Below are 11206 nucleotides of genomic sequence, written 5' to 3'. Positions count from 1 at the left end.
GCATATATGTATATGTATTGAAATGAACATAAAAATTAATTTTATTATCTTAATATTTCGTTTTAAGTCGTGGTGGCGTGGACGTTAAAGGCCCGCCTCTCACACCTGAGGGCGCGGGTATGAAACCTGGCAAGTACCAATGTGATCTTTTCATATGTACTTTCTAAGAGTATTTAGACACCACTGACAGATGGTGAAGGAAAAGATCGTGAGGAAACCTGGTCTTATAATTTCAAATTATAACATTGAAATCGCCAACCCGTCTTGAGCAAGCGTGGTGATTAATGCACTAAACTTCTTCAAGTGAGAAAAGGGCTTTGCTCAGCAGTGGGCTGCGATAGGCCGAAGATGATGATGATGATGTTGATGAATATTTCCTTTATAATTTTATTCATTTTCCGTGTATCTGTTATTGAACCCTACTGGTTGTTCTATGCTAACGTATAACATTTTGCAATCGTTATTCTGAAGCTCCTGAATACGATCCTCGAGACAATATAATAAATCGTGGTATCAAAATTATAATAAATTTTCCTACAACCAATGTGTGAAGTGTGTACGGAGTGAGATGTGTCTATATGAAGCATAGAAGTTAGTTTAAACATGGTATTTATTTATATAAACATCGTAAAAATTGTCTATTTATTGAATCGTCTCGCACTTTTAATTTCTTTTTATTTGTCTGTGACATAGATTTGAAAATAAATTTATAAAAAATATTTTAAACAATCGATGGCATGGAATTAATACATTGATCTGGGTCACGGTGTAGTTTGAAATAATTATCCAAAAATAGCCTATAAAACAACTAAGAATAAATAACAGATAAATACCTTAAGTACCCTGAAAACCTACGATGCCCTATTGGGGGCTCTCAGGCGAAACAAAGAAACATTCAACTCAATCTAAGTGATAAACGGGCCTATATATGATGAACCGGCCTTGATCATGACGAAACTCTCCCACTCTTCTAGCCAGCAAGGAAAACGGTAACATTTCAACTGGGCCTCTAGAAGAGAACTGATTGCAGGGATTTGATAAAAGTGGTGCTAGTGACGAAGAGTTTGCTTCATGCCAATGTAAACGGCCGCCCCTCTTGGCTATTGTTGAGAGCTACTAAGACGTCCTCCCGAATCAGGTCCTTGCCCTGTAACGTAGATTCACGTCTATTTTTCATATCCGACATATTAAAAATATGTTAGACCTAGATAACACTTCCCAGACGCTGGGAGTAAGTTGTCTCCGTGAAGTCAGTTGTTGCAAAGACCTTAAATGTACAACGAATATAGTACAACGGTTAAGAAATGCTATTTTTTTTTGGAGTGTCAGCGTATAAAAACTCTGAAACTTTGGACGTCCAGCGTCCATCTTAGGTATTACATTGCATCTAGCGTGCTACAACCTTGGCGGAAGCCAGGTGTAACGTCAGGATGCTAGTCAGGTGTATATGTCTTTCTGCACTATTTTCTAGAAGCCTATGACCGTAGTCAGTAATTTCCTACATTAAAGGTTTACATTTTTCAGAATTATGAGCTTACGGAACTTTTAGATTAAGATAAGCTTTCTGATACTCTAATGACTATACTACTTTTTAAGCCAATTAAAAACTAGTATATGAATTTGGAGCTAAAGTGCACTAATGGCCAAACATGACATAATTCTCAACTTTTGTCTCTATATAGCTGGTAGAAGCCGGCCAAGTCAACCAATCTGATATTTTAGACACGTATAATTTGTTACCACTTGTGGTATCTCACTCACAGATATCACGCAGCGTAGAATACAGAAGCGTTGTATTTTGGCAATTCCTCGGAAAAGTACATTACAAGGGTACATTATAAGTTATTATTATTTTAGGTCCATATTTTGAAAATTTTCGTTATTTACAAACTTTTATGTAATAATTTTTAAACAAAATGTCGATGTTATGTAACTTGTAACGATTTAATTGACTAGAAAGTGAGTTTATAATATTTTAACGCAAATAGTCAATATTCTGTAACGTTGGTGTCAAATAAATTCATTTATCATTTTACGTTCGTTTTCATTCTGTATACCATCAGATGAACAAATATTGTGATGAATTTTACTTTACTTTGTAGACACAGTAATTGATTTTAATAATATTTACCTTTGTTAAAAAACAAAGTACAAAAATGTGTGTTGTAACAATTTTCGTTCTTATTTTATGATAATGTACTAAACACAGCTTGCGGTGTTCTTATCAATACACCTTTTAGGAGATGAAGACTTACTTAACATTTTCTTTTTTAAAAATAAAGTACTTCGGCATTTGTTAGTACTAAATACTACGCCTCTTCTATTCAACAGTCATTTGCTTAACTAACATTTATCTACAAATCTGTGTGGCGAAGTCTCGAACGAAGTCTGTTTTACAATATATGAAAACTGTACTGTTTATTTGTTTATAATCACAACTTTATGATATCTTATAAATAAAACATTGTTGTTTTTGAGGCGTTCTTAATGTTGTATCCAATTTAATTATTAATTAGACAACCGGAGTTTGTTTTATGTGGTGTCCGGCTATTAAACTTATACGAGTGTCGATGTATATGTTTGAAGATTATTCTTTAGAGAAATATGCGGGATGACTTAGGTACAATACCGCACGTCCATTGTGTTACAGCGGGCAAAATCTTTACGATGTATAAAACTAAATAAATCTTACAAAACATGCTCAAACGCTGCACCGCTTTGTATTTTCTTACTCACAGAATTATAAATAAAGTTAAAATTATTACTCAAAGCAAGTATATCACGTACACGTTTCTAAAATCATTGGAAAAACACAAGTTTAATTGAAAAAGATAAGGTTGAAGAAAACTTATAAGAATATATTTTTATCATAACTTTCTATCATTTATTCTTGATTTAAATAATCCCTTAGAAATAGATCGAAAATATCTACAACCGCAAACGGACGAACATTTACAGGAAACAATTATGCAGCATGAATGAAACGACATAAATGCAATTTATTTATTTTCTCAGTTAACGGAAAGGGAACATTGTATAAGAATTACCCATGTTGTAGTCAACAACACATTGTCTTTAATGTAAATGTAATCATCACATAATGTTATTATTTTGTAAGTCGTGATAACCAGAACTTACCTTTAAACCCAACAATTGTAGCATAAGAAAAGTTAATTATATCATTTTAAATAAGAGGAGAGTCGCCTTTTTGATACAGAGTCCATTTTGTTTCTAGGTTCAGTAGAGAATCTTGTTTTGGCTAGATATATAAGTCGGTAAATGATGAAGAGAGTAAAAAAGTTGTTGTGATAGAACTGTTCATTTCGATCCGTAAAGTAATCTGTTCTAAAAGTCTCTCGTAAACTATTTGCAAACTAAAATATTATATTTCTACAAGTTCAGTCCTTCACAGGAAGTCTTGTTCCGACAGATGAATGTTTCCTTTTATGAAGGGTTTCGGTTACTGATCCTACGAGTCAGTAATACCTTTTTTTTAAACTAAATATTGAACCCTTTTCACTTTAAATTCGAATGTTACGAGTACTTATATAATTTCTGGAAGTATCGCAAACTGCTTTACTTAAACTGGATCGCGAACATGAAATACGAGGAAAACCTTGTTAATGGAAATGTGAAACCAAATATAAGTCTAATTTCAAAACTCTGCAGCTTAGACTAAACTCAGGCTAAAGTAATAACATTGCGATTTTGCGAATTCCTTTATACATTAAGATTGGAAATATATTGTTTAATATGACGTAATTAGAAATAAAAGATTGTAGTACTGGAAAAAAATTAAACAATTAATCAGCTACTGTTGTAATTGTGATAAACAAATTAAGTTCTTATAAATAAATTAAATATTAATATTTTCATTGAACTGCATCTTTTTTGTGTATAGTAACAAAATCCGTTTGTTTCAGGACTGCCACACTACCTACGTAGCTTTTCCCATTTTCCACTCAGCACCCTATGTTAAAACTATAATAAATTAAAAACGGTCCACAAGTCGCCGCCGCGCCGGTCAGCACGATGCCGATCTGGATTAAGTAAAGTGTTCGTAAAACGAAAAATAAATTTTGATATATTTTAGTTTATGGCATCTGGGTTTCAAGGAGCAAGTGAGAAACATTATTATTTATTGTTACGGTTAGGTTTATTGATCAATACTTTTTCAGATGTATGTTACATTGATTATTTGTTGTTATGAAGAGTTTAACGGTTTTATTTGTTCCTTTAGAATTTTAATGTCCCGGCAACAATCAATCTATGAAATATTATATTCTCCATCACAACCAATACACCGAGCGGTAACTTGTGAACATAATGTAATCCAGCAGAATTACTAATTGTTATTAAGAAAGTCTATATCAAAACTGTGACCACTTGCATCAACTATAACTTCTCCTAGCTAGTTCCATCACAGTAGGGTAAATATATCAAATAATAGGTATTTCTACAACATTCCCCAGAATTTTATATAAAAATTGATTAATCATATGTAAGACTTTTACGATGAAGCTATATTTTTTCGGATTTACTATACAATTGTATTTTGCTAGCGGCCGCGATCGCATTTACTGCAAACTGATCTTAACGTTAGTTTATATGCAGTGTAATAAAATTATGTAGTATTTCTTATAAAGATACTTTTAATTATAAACTTAATTGACCTCTTGACTTGAATTGATTTGCAAAAGCACGAACATTTTTGATAGGAAAATTAAGGAATTGAAATGAGTTTTGTAGATTTAAATTAACTATTTACTATAGATTTTAGACCTTCGCACAAAGCCATTAAGATGTATTTGTGACAAAATATTTCTGTACATATATATAAGAAAGCAAGGTCTTTGTAGCATACAAAAAATTATAACACATAAGCAACAAAGGCGATTATTTCACCACCAGTGGTCTCTCCTCTACTTCCTAATCTTAAAGTTAAATTTATTAACTTACTTTCAAAGACATAAAATTAACTTAATATTATCAACGTAACTTAGTTTTGAGGCTTCTGAAATGGAATAACATTGTAAGGTTTTAAATAAATTAATAAACCCATTTGTGATATTGAATTTTTCTTATATAATATTCAATACAATAGTATCGTTATAATAATTAAACAGGTTATTTAAAACAGGCGCATTTATCCAGCTATAATGAACTTTTAACAGAAACTATTTTTGATAATTATTATTTATTTACGATACAATTTATCTGCCGAATTAAATAAATACATTTGTATTATCGAAGTTATAAGCTATTTATATTATTGAATATTTTTGCCCTGAGAAATGGTGATGTAACAAAATTTTATCAACAAAATGTTGGAAATGCTTTGAAAAAACCAACCTTTGACAAAAAAAGAGATACCTTAAATGTTTTTTAAGTCTCTTAACCCCGTATATCTCTAAACGCTAACAACAAGATTTTTTTTTTAATTTTAACTTTAAATAATATAAAAATAATGTTTAAATCCTTAACAAAATACAAATACGGATATTTTAATGGCTTATCTAATCTTAACTTTATATTGAGAAAATGACATGATAAAAGTATTAGTACGGAGAACTTAATGAATAAAATTATTCGAACGATATAGGCGAGACATGTATTATATTAACACATCCACCCATACATCTACCGTGGTACGAAGAGGCGTCGAGTATCGGAGACAAGATCCAAGGAACCCCTTAACAGCCTTTCTTATTTTATTTCTTCGTTAGCGACGGGATTTATCACTTTTCTCCAACACAAGAAATGAGTCGGAGTCACTTTTTTCCAACACCACACGATAAGTCTGGGACTACACATTAAGTTCCAAAGGTTTCCCTCATCGCCCTAGTGAAGCGTCAACGGGTCACTTGCGCATTTGATAATGACACTCTCGTTCAATGCACCTGAGCTCGATTACGATAGAGTCCTGTGTGAAATGAGAAGGTGACGCTATTTCCCCCCGTCCTTCATTCTTTAGGTTAGGGGTAACGAGGCGATAAAATTATCAGACTTCCATCTGCTTGGAAGCTGAATTGCATTCCTCCATCCCTTAGAATTACATCCCTCGATGAAAAAAAATCAAAGAAGGAAGCAGTGTTTTAATTCCTCTCCAAGGTCCTCTTCAGGCCAAAGATTTATTTTCAGCAGGGGTGTATGCTGACACAAACAGTCTCGGTACCAACCATCTTTAATATAATTTTAAAACCGCTCCCACCACGGCTATCAACTCACTATGATGACGGTCTCACACTATTTTAGCTACGAGTATATTGTTGCATTACCAAATATTACTAGCTTTAAGGCTGTTTCATAAAATTTTCAAAAGGCTGTTAGGTGTCAGTTGTCCGACGATATACATATTTAATAACTGCTTATTTTCCCTTTGCATCTGTACATGATTTATGTAATTATACTAACTGGTCTACCACAGCCAAATAGAATACAATAGTTGTAAGACACAGAGTTTTTAAGATAGACAACTAACAATGGGAAAGTATTAGTAATGGTAATTGTAATAAATGTATAAGTAATAATAAATTTATATAATAAGTATATTTTGCTGCAGAACAGAAGATAGCCTACGACAAATCATTACGAGCAAGGAATAAAATATGGGTGGAGTTTTCTTGTCAGGTGGTCTAGAGGGCACTGGAAAAATATTTCTGATTAACTTGTGCAACTCAAATAAACAGAACGTTATTTAATACTTTGGACAGTAGTATTGGTTACTTTAAAGATATCGAATATCTGTAATTGGTAATCTGTAATTGGTATTGGTAATATCGGTGGTTGGTAATACAGCTATTAACTCATAAGAATGAGGATAGGCTATTTTTGGTCGCAATACTAACCTGAACTAACCAACATTCATGCGGCAGAGGCCTAAACTACTTACCACTTGAAAGTTTATTTTAACAATTTGGTTATGTATTGAAATGTCAATGTTTTACTTTTCAATTCTAGTAAAGTGCTATTGCATTACATGCGTTAAATATTAAATAAATATATTGATGTAAAATAAAGGGAAAATCTTTTGATCAAGCCATCCACTACACTGATATGAGATTACGACCCACTTTAGTTATAGAACCTAGTTAGGGCCACTTTGTAAAGTTTCTAATATTGTAGATGTCATGTCATTGTCCCTTTTGAAATGTTAACGTTATTTGTTAATCTTCATTACCACTATTAATCTCGTCCTTACTGGTGAAGTAGGAATCGTGAAAGGTTTCGTTTTTCTATTAGCGTTTTCAAAGACTTCATTTCGCTTCTTTAATAATAAAGTGTCATTAAAGTTTCTCTGCAATGAAAGCATCTGAAAAGTATTCAGAGTTGCTCCTTTGATACGTATCTTAAGCCGAAACAGAAATACATAAGTAAGTCCATACCAAATTCAGAAATTAAAAAGATATTCTACAATCTACATGAATAATAATTATCAATATCAGATAGGATTAGTAAAAATTAGAAAGACAATAATTTATACAAACTTCTTATTTTTTTACTTCATCAGTGTGAGTCTATCAAAAATAAAGACTAAAATAAAACGAGTGGAGTACAATATAGTAATTCCATTAAACCTAACTGATTGAACCAAACCTTTTTTTGTTTACAACTTGTCATGCTCTCTTTTCGAGTTGTCAGTAATTCCCACTAATTATGAATGTGTTGCGTACGAAAATCAACTTTGAACCGAACTCTACAAAGTCATATTAATTCATTGATAATAAAGTTAAAATTATCCTGATATTATATTATGAAAGTATGACCATATAAATGAACAGGTTAGAAAGCATGTAATGATATAGTCCACAGGAAATTAAAAGCAAATTTACGAAATTACAATATTAAATGTGTGAGTAAAATATTATAGAAGCATAAATTTTACAGTAGCATATAAGATGAACAAAATTTGTGTTGTCCATTGAATATTTTAAACTAAAATTTTTATATTACAATTGTATTGCTTTGTCAATTTGATTAAAAAACTTGCTTTACTATACTATAAATGATGATGTTAAAGTTTTTAAAAATTAGATACATTTAATTTATGCTAATTACTTATAACGAAAACACAATTCACCTTAAAACACTTTAATTAATTTGAATAGTAACGTTGTCTTCCACTTATCAATTATAGCTTCAATTTACGCAAATAAAAAATGTTAAATCCTTCAAATAACTTATTTCACTTACTAATTGAAGACAGAGGTTATGACAGCGTATGTTGTTTATTAATCAGTAGCGTTGAATTTAATTTTAATGAATAAAAATAATGTAATTTTTAATTTTTCTTCGATCTACCCGCCGTAGCTGACATAAAACCTGTTATTCTTCGATAGATAAAGTTACATAGAAATACCCATTTAATTATTTTTTTATAAACTATCGTTGTATGATGAGATCTAAGACTTTCGCGAGTTTCATTCATCTCGTCTGCCCGCGATCACGGTTGCTGAAAGTAACCGAAACGTCGGGAGTATGTAGTTTTAACCATAAATACGCACGCGTAGTATATCCGAAAAATATCATTGTATGTCTATAACTTATAATTCTTTATTTAAATACGTTATCTTCATTGAGTGATCAGTATTTGATTCTGTATAGATCTGTTTGTTTGTTCTGTTTTATTTTTGCGTTGTTGTATGGACCTACGTTTCTTGATCCATACATTAATTCCGCTTTATATTTTTTTCATAAAAATTTACGTCAATTAAGTAATTGCAATTAAGTAATCATCTTATATTGTGATAAAGAGATAATTACACAATTTAAAATCAAGTAGTTGAAGATTGCTAAATAAGAGCTTCCATAGATTCGAAACTGCGCATCTTAACTGCAGAGCAACAAAAATTTAAATAATTTGGTATCGGTATCGGTAAATAAAAATTCTCAAGCGCAGAAAACTAGATGGCATGTGCTTATTTAGACGTCCATTTTGGTTTATTGAATTTGAAATCTCACTTGAGATGCATTTGTTGTATAATAAATTGGACTTGAAAAGATAAACATTTTCAAAGCGGATGTTGTGCGCTTTGAAAATGTTTGTAGTGATTGAATATTTTGATTGTGATGTTCGATGCAGCAAGATGCTATGACGTATTGGTGTTGTTATAAAAAAAAGATTGCTAAACGATAAATGTTAAGCTAAATGAAAATTTAATTTTAAGAATATCAATGGAACTTTGTATAAAAGCTACGAGTTTCAACAGTTATTACTTAATATATGTTACCTAAAAATCGTTACGCTCTCAAAAACAAAGACAATTCTTTCAAAATTAAAATGAGAAGGAAAAAACGAGAATTACTAAAAAATCTTCGTATAACCAAAGCTCTAGGCGACATTTACCTTAGTCATCAACTAGCTAGGGCGTTAAGGTCAATTTTAAAACTAATTCAAGGTATATCCGCACAGACCGCAGAATATCGCAAAAATTTAAACGGGCTACAAAGGAAGTAGAAGTTTTTGATAAAACCCCTTTTGATTATTCACACACCGTTTTTAAGAAAGAACGCGGACAGCTTCTTTTGACCAACGAACAAATTGACGACTCTTTTAAGAGCACATATGAAGTGTCTAAAAGTGGGAGACTATATAGGGATCCCAACGAACAATAACCTGAAATTCTAAGTTTGTTTATAAGCTCTTCACTGCTATTGAGGCAAGATGTACCAGCGTAGTCAAGAATTGGTAACAGGAGAGTTTGCACAAGTGAGTTTTTGATAAGGATTGGAAAAATCTTGTGTTTTTTGTGCATTAGCGCAGCCGCAGCAAGACTTTTCTACTAACCTCGGTTAAATGGAGACCCTAGAGTAAATATTGTTCAAATGAGACGAAACCTCTGCATTCCATGGATTGAACGTGAAGATGCCGGGTCCATCACGTTACAGGGAGTGGAGCCTGAACAGTGCCTGGGGCTTGCCACCCAGGTGTAGGTTTAAGGAGCCCCCATCTAACGCGCCTTAAACGCACTGTCCACTGTCCAACCTCCTCTCTCTACCTAACCCAATTTAAAACGAACCTATTAGGGCTACCTTCGACGCACGTCCCAAGAATGAACTGATGTTAGTTCTTAACAGGCCTAAGTCTTTTAGCAGGTTGTAGAGAGATTTGGCTATTATACCTCTCGCTCCTACTTCTACCGCTTACAAATTTACAACGAACCTATTCTTAGTGATTATATTAGTGAGCTCGTAATACTTAATGACCTTGATGGTATGGTCTTTGGGGATGTTGGTTTCCCAACGAACCGTGAGCTCTTACAACGCGCTTTAAAATTCTCGAATATAAAAATATGTCCGGTCTGGATGACGATTCACAAATATCTTCTGGGATTTTATGTTGCTTTTCATACTTATCCATCATTTTAATGATAGAGTAAAGCTTGACGTTTGATTTTGTAGCACTAGTGCCTTCTCTCACAAAAGCTATTGATCGCTGGTTTGTGGTTATTTCTTTTTGCGCTTTTGCTACCGAAAGACTAACCGCTTCACGTTTCATTTCTAAAACTCCATGGTGACGACGATAACAAGGTAATTTTTACGTAAGTAGTTTCTGATGTCATTAAAAGTAACGACCGATAATATGTACTATTCATGTGTTTCAGTTGCCTGAATTTATCAATAACTACAAGTGGCCTGCGTTTTATTACTAAATCATATAATTTAATATATAGTATAGTATAGTTGTAAGAGTAATATTACCTTACAAAAATGCAGTCAGAATCAGCAATAAATTTTAAAGGATTTATGTTCATTTCATTGTCAATTAAAGAAAACTGAGTTAAGAAGAAAGAAGTGTTTGTAGGATTATGCCAAATAGAAATATGCTTCAAAGTTTATATTTTAGATCCATTAATTATTAATAGTAACAGACAGAAAAATGTTGATCCACCTGTAAAAAGCTTCAAGAGTATTTTACTTCAGTGATGGAATGATGGATATGTCTCGATATTATACTCTTTAAAGAACAAAGACTATTTCTAGCGGAACACAGTTTTCCAAACGGGTACTTAACTAAATATAATCATCAGCATTAGCAAGATCTTTCATTTCAATAAAAAAAAAAGAATTTCAAATTCCATTTGCATTTGCAAATGCAATTGATTGAAGCATCCGTGCAACCATGTTTTGCGAGTCAAAGTATGTGGATCCTTTGGTAATATAGGAAAATTTGTGTTCAATGTTAAATTTAATAGATTTTTTTGAA

The sequence above is a fragment of the Danaus plexippus genome (assembly GCF_018135715.1).
Source record: "Danaus plexippus chromosome 18 unlocalized genomic scaffold, MEX_DaPlex mxdp_35, whole genome shotgun sequence".
Taxonomy (NCBI): Eukaryota; Metazoa; Arthropoda; class Insecta; order Lepidoptera; family Nymphalidae; genus Danaus; species Danaus plexippus.
This window is presented reverse-complemented; position numbering follows the sequence as displayed.